The sequence below is a fragment of the Pinus tabuliformis genome, chromosome 2_2 (assembly GCF_031772625.1).
Source record: "Pinus tabuliformis cultivar Carrire ecotype Pingquan chromosome 2_2, CPIR1, whole genome shotgun sequence".
Classification (NCBI taxonomy): Eukaryota; Viridiplantae; Streptophyta; class Pinopsida; order Pinales; family Pinaceae; genus Pinus; species Pinus tabuliformis.
In genome coordinates, this window is record NC_142300.1 from 880,674,614 (window position 1) to 880,680,973 (window position 6,360).

Genomic DNA, 6,360 nt, shown 5'->3' on the forward strand with positions numbered 1-6,360 from the left:
CAATCTGTGTGAGTCCATTACCACTCATACTTTCCTCCTTTGCAAGTCTTAAGCCTCAGTTCTTCATATCAAGCCTTGAAAATAAGAGAAAGTCCTCAAAAGTCTATAAAACTCTGGTTCCGCATTTTCTCTTAGCATTTCCTGCGGTCCCGCACCTAAAGGTCATGTCCCCTATGCACGTGACCACTCTGTCTCTGTGTTATGGGTGCATACCCCTGTAAAAGTAAAAAAGGCACAAGTATATTCCTAAAAACTCACTTTGAGTCATTTCTAGAAGCTTATGGAAGGAATCTTGAGGTGGCAAGTTTGCTCCTTTAAGGTTCATGCTTCCTATACCTTAAGGAGCTAACCCCTTGATGTGAGGAGCTTATCCCTTTGAAGGAGGACTCTATCCCTTCGTAGGTGGACCTGTAACCTCCTTCCTTTGCACTATAAAATGAAGCATTGGGCTGGTTACTTGGGAGGTTGAAAGCTGAATATTTTTGAGGCGAAATGATGTTGGAACTTAGTCTTCCTAATTGAGTTTATGTGAGGAGAGACTACATACCTCTTTGATATCATTTGGAAGAGTGTGAGGCTTGTCAAAGTAGAGGAGATTCCTATTTCGAACCCTGGGAAGATCTTGTACAACATCAAGGCACCAAAGGTTGTAAAGTTCTTCTATTTTCAAAGTTAATACAATCAAGTTTATTTTTCTCAATAAGCTGTGTTTTATGGTTTATTTTATGGATTCCTTGATCACCATGATGAACATGATTTATTATATTAGCTATGTAGGTGTTATTTGATGTGTGCTTGTTTGTGATTGCAGGTTCTCAAAAGCAAACTCTTTTGTACGGTTGAAGGATGGCTGCTACAAACTAGCGTTGGAATTGAGGTAGGGTCTAAACACCTCTATAGTTTTTATTAATGAATCACAATATGCTTAGAGAAAGGTATATTTTCTTGTCCTGTTTGTTGCTAGATATCTTTTGATACTAGGGAGATCGGCCTTGTCCGCAAGATCGATTTATCCGGCCAACACTATGCTTACAAACAGAATGGAAATAAAATAGCTCGGGCTATGGTAGCTAATCTCTAAGAAGAGATGTGGTGGCTACATGCCTCTGAAATATGTTATTGTTACACAACATTTTGTCACTGTCCCTGGACTCCCCATCCACAATCCTGGAGGACCTCTACAGTGAACCCTACATGCTTTCCCATCATGAAGAAACTCCCCTTTGCATGAGTAGAGTAATTCCACTTTGCATCATTTCCCAAGAATCTTCCTTTTACCCTAGTTTACAAGACCAGAGCTACTGACCAGTTTCCTCCTCACGCAAATTTGCAGAGATTAAAATTATCACTAGTGCTGTACGGAGAAACTGAGCTCTTTTCTAGTCACGTCAATCCTTTTTTGGCAAGTTTTTTAAATATGGAGTCGAAGCTTCTAGGTCTAGAAGCTTCGTAACAGAAGTCTGGTAGATGATAGGGCTGGGTGGAGCCTAGGAAGTTAGTTTGGGCTCCTTTCCCCTATTAGCATGGAACAAACCCAAGAGATAAGGCTTTCTCCCATGATGAGAGGAACCATCTCCCATCCATCCAAGCTATATAAACTTCTCTTTTCCAAGCTAAAATAGTTTTGGAGTGAGTTTGAATAATCAACAAGACATCTATAGTTTGTAGCTTCCTAGTGTATGTTTGAGGGAGAATAGTGTGTTTGGTTTGGTTTGAGACTAAAGGGAAGAGGCCTTAATACTTCCATTGTTGGGTTATCCATGAGATGCTAGCAGAAGTGTGGGAACCCGGATACGTCAGAGGAGACTAGCAACGTCAAGGCATTCGTTGTAATCTCTTTCTGATTTATATGAATACAACTATTGATTGATTTCCTACATGAAATGTTATCTTACATCTTTATGGCTTAATGTTCCTTGACCTGTTCAGTAGGCTAAATGCAATATTGTATGCTATCACATTTGTTGTTGTTGTTGTTTGTTTGCTTGTTTCAAGAATTTGAAGGAAGGAAATGAAATATAGCTGGAGTAAGGAAGCGGGATCATCACCAAGCAAAATAGCATTCTAAGAGGTATACCCTCTTATTTGATTCTAGCTTAAGGAGATTTTCCATAGATTGTTTGTTTGTGGCTAGACTCACTCTCTTGGGCTAGAGGAATTGTTTGTGTCTGCACTAAGAATTTACCTGCACCACAAATTGATGACTCTGCTGGGGAGCCCATCCTTCTATTTGATTGATTGTCATTTTATGGTTTTGTGTGAACTTTTCTAGTATCACCATTTCCCTTTAGTGTTCTCTGCTTTGCCTGGTTTATTGCTATGAGCCTTAAATTTGCAGTGGAAAGTCTAGTTTTAGCCTTTGAAATTTTTTATTTTTTTCATTGAATCCTCGGTCAGCGCGTTTATTTTTCTGATAGTCACATCAATTAGCGCGACTTTCTCAAAAATAGTGGCGCCAACCCCCTTCTAGCACTTGTTGTCAATTAGGCAGTTGTGCTGATTCCTATAGGTGAAGATCAAGGTTTCCCCTGGATCATAACCAGTGTGTCTTGCCCTTCTAATTTCTGTCTCTTAAGCTTGTTTTGACTGTGTTCTCCCTAACTGGAAAGCTCTTTTAGCTTCGTTTATATGCTTGTTTGGTTTGCATTTTCTTGACTTGGTTTCTTGAGTTCTTGGATGGCTTATAACCCTAGGGCATCTAGGTCATCATCCATTCACCTGTTTGTGTGCTGAGCGAGTCAAATCGATAGTCAAAGTTGCTCCTTGCATTTCGTTTATTAGTCCTTTTGTTGCTTTGATTTCCATTTAACAAGTTTGAAAAGTTTCATTTATTATTTGAGCATCTCTTTTCTGGCATATATCATATTTCTCATCTTGTTTTTGGTTGAGTCTTTGCATCATTAGTTTGAAAGGAATTCTATTTTGTTCTTTGCATTTGCTTGAGGCTAGTTGTATTAGAAATGTTTCATTGAAGTGTTTGATTCGTTTTCTAATTTAATTGAAAAATACATAATTCTAGTTTGTCGAATCAATATGTTACATTAGTTAGCATTATTGAAGACTAGAGTTGCATCATTATTTGCATTGGAAAAGAAATGAATTCTCTTTATTAGCGAAAGAACTACTTGAAGTGCATTTGATAGGAAAGATAGGAATTTGAAAGAGTTTTTCATCATTTTGTTTTCAAGAAGCGAAATAGTGAAAATGTCATTTTGCTTTAAATTGCTTGTTTGTTGCATTGAGTGTGTTTTCTACTCTCATTAGTGTAAACAATTCATCAATTGAAAGGGTCTTGTCTCATTTAGCTGCATATAGGATTTTTTCGAGTCACATCGATAAGGTTTGAAAATTGAGACATAATTTCAAGATAAAATCTAAAATATATTCAATTAACCTAAGGTGCATTTGAAATCTAATGATCACATTTAGAATGTTTAGGCTAGAGATGTGTTCCAACGTCTTTAAACCTAGCAGTTTTCATTTGCTTCGGCACTAGACAGTGCTAGTACGGACTTGTGCTCCCCATACCATTGCGTATATAAAGGGAGACCCCACTAGGTTGCAATCCTTTATCCATAGGAAGTCGAGTCCACCACCTTGTAAATGCAATACACTGAACACACCATTCAGGGAGATTTATGCCCGTACTTCTCGGCTCACCGGGAGGTATTCTGTAGTTCACAGTTACTTGGCAATCCTTTTTTCCTAGATCATCCTGAGTAGTCATTTTTATCTTTTTTTACTCCCTAAATATAAAATATCACTCGAGTGCTTGTCCTTTCGAGCTATTTCCAAACCGAAAGTGATAGAGTCACCTTTGCTTCTTTCTTGACTCTTAAAACATGAAAGAGCACTAGTTTGTTTTTGCATCTTAAAAAAGTGTTTCCCATGATCATATAACATTCATGTTAGTCTTTTTCTAGACCACATCGTGAGTATAACTTTAAATAAATTTTGAAGCCTTGTAATCAATCTCTCTTCTGGTTATTTGAGACAAAATCATCGTGGTTGAACCAGCTCGTTCGCCTAGTTCCTCTTCCTCTCCTCTGTCTAAAAGATTGTCTTAGGATCCTTTTCCTGAATTTCCAAAGTCACTTGAGGACCAAGGTGTTGAACTTGGAATTTTTCTAAGCATTCAACCTTTCTCATCTCATCCTCCCCCTCCTTCAGATATTGGGTCACTTTCTGACATTGGCCCTGTTAGAGTCGGTCCTTACAGCCCTCCGTCAGAGATCTTTTCGCTTTTGCATATTATTTTTAGGTGTCTCGCTTATTCCACTTCGTTGCATTTCACTAGGGGCATGCCATTGATTGACGAGGGGGTCTGGTTGTCTTGTGTTTCCTCATGCTTGTACCTGCAGGGTTAGTCCAAATTCCTAAAACATTACCAAAGTTCATCGTCATAAATAATTGGTTTCGTTAAAGAAGAATCTTTAGTCCTAGAGTCTAGGGTTTTCAGTCCTTTGCATATATGTAATAGAAGCCTGCAGGTCATGAGGTTGGTCTCAAAGATTTTCATTTTATAATCTTTCTCAAAAAAACATTTAAAGACACTTTTAGTCCAAAACCCTGTTTTGGAACTAAAAATTGTCAAACTTCATTTTTGTAATAATTGTATTTGTTTCATCACAAGAAGATCCAGAGCAAGTCTCTGATCTTTTCCAAAGCCAAATGCCAGATCCCTACCAAAAATCAACAAAAATGATCAGTCCAAACCTCAGAAAAGCATGAGAAAATCAAAAAGTAGTGTTGTATGGAAAGACCAAAAGTGAAAAGTGCCAAACCTTACAAAGTGGGTTTTTGAAATCAATTTAAATCAAATGAGATATTTTGTTTACTTATAAAAAGGGAAAACAAGTTCATTTGCACACAAATTCCCAAAGCAACATCGTATCTAAGCGTTTGAAGGCCAAAACCGTGAGTTACATACTTGTGGACAGTGTTGGAGGGTGCGCTACGCATTGGAGACAGTGCGCTACGCACCGGGCAGTGCGCTACACACCGGGTAGTGCGCTACGCATTGGGTTAGCGCAGCCAGTGTAAAAATACACGGGCGCTACGCATCAGGCTGTGCGCTACGCATTGAGATAGTGCGCTACGCACTCAGTCCAGCAAGCAATTTCTTTATATTCATGCGCCCAGATCGTGTCTAATTGCCTCCAAATCTGCAAGTAGGTGTTCTATGACCGGTTCAATCAATTTCATATCGTTTATAGTGTGTTTGAAGAGAAATGTGATGTGTTGAATGTAAAAAAACAAATGAAACCCTAGGTCAAAAAATGAAACCCTAGGCCTCACCAAAATCTGCCTTAAGGGTGTTTATGGATGATTGGTGAAGATTTTTCTGCCTTCCCTTGGTGAAACATAGCCTCATATCCATTTGTAAGCTTTGAGCCAAACAACACTTCATATTTTGGTTCATTTGTCAAACTGTCCTTATGACTGTTTTATGCCCAATACACTAAAACAGAATGTCCATTATGGCATAAGTCTTATGATGTTTAGGTTGGCTTTTGAGTATGTGTTAAACTTGTGATTTCACCACAGCTACAACATACATCCTACATATTGCAGACCTCCTATATATTGCAGTCATTGTGTTTTCAAAGCCATGTCAGACACAGATTCAGTTTATGAGCAGGAGAATGACAGTGATTCTACAACAGAGGGTAATGTGCCTCGGAGGTCTCGCAGAGGTGGCAAAGGTGGAAAGCATCTCAGAGAAGAGCCCACTTCTTTAGCTCAATTGCAGGCTTGCCCACTTGCAATGGATTGTTTTCGCCACCAGTCATGCTATCACTATTGTGAGCTAATTTCACAAATTCACCATCATCGTGAATTAGCTCGCTTGTTTGTTCTACATTTACATGATGGCCATGTAAACCTTGTTGGAGTTAATTTCATTTTGTCACCAGAGACTATTGCAGAGGCCACCGGAATACCAAATATTGGAGAGCAATGGAATAAGCGTCAACAGCTAGAGAAATCCTATTATGAGCCATACATCAAACCTGGGTATATAAGTAATGATCAGTTTGCACCCTTAATGAAGCTCATCATTCGGTATTTCAGTTGTGAGGGCAGATTCTCCCGTCTTTATGCGTACCATGTCCATTTGTTGATGCATTTTACAAGGGTACGTCTAATGAACATTCCATACTTCATGTTTCGCAACATAGAGAGGATGGTTGTATTAGTACAAAGGAAGACCCCAGCACAGCAGCACAGGAGTATTTATCATTATGAGTTGATCAAGATCATAGTGGTTCATCAGATGGCACAGCAAGGCATTACTTGGAGGATTTTCATTTCTCGTGACTTTTTCACAGTGCCACAGCCACTTCCCGAGATAGTTCATGA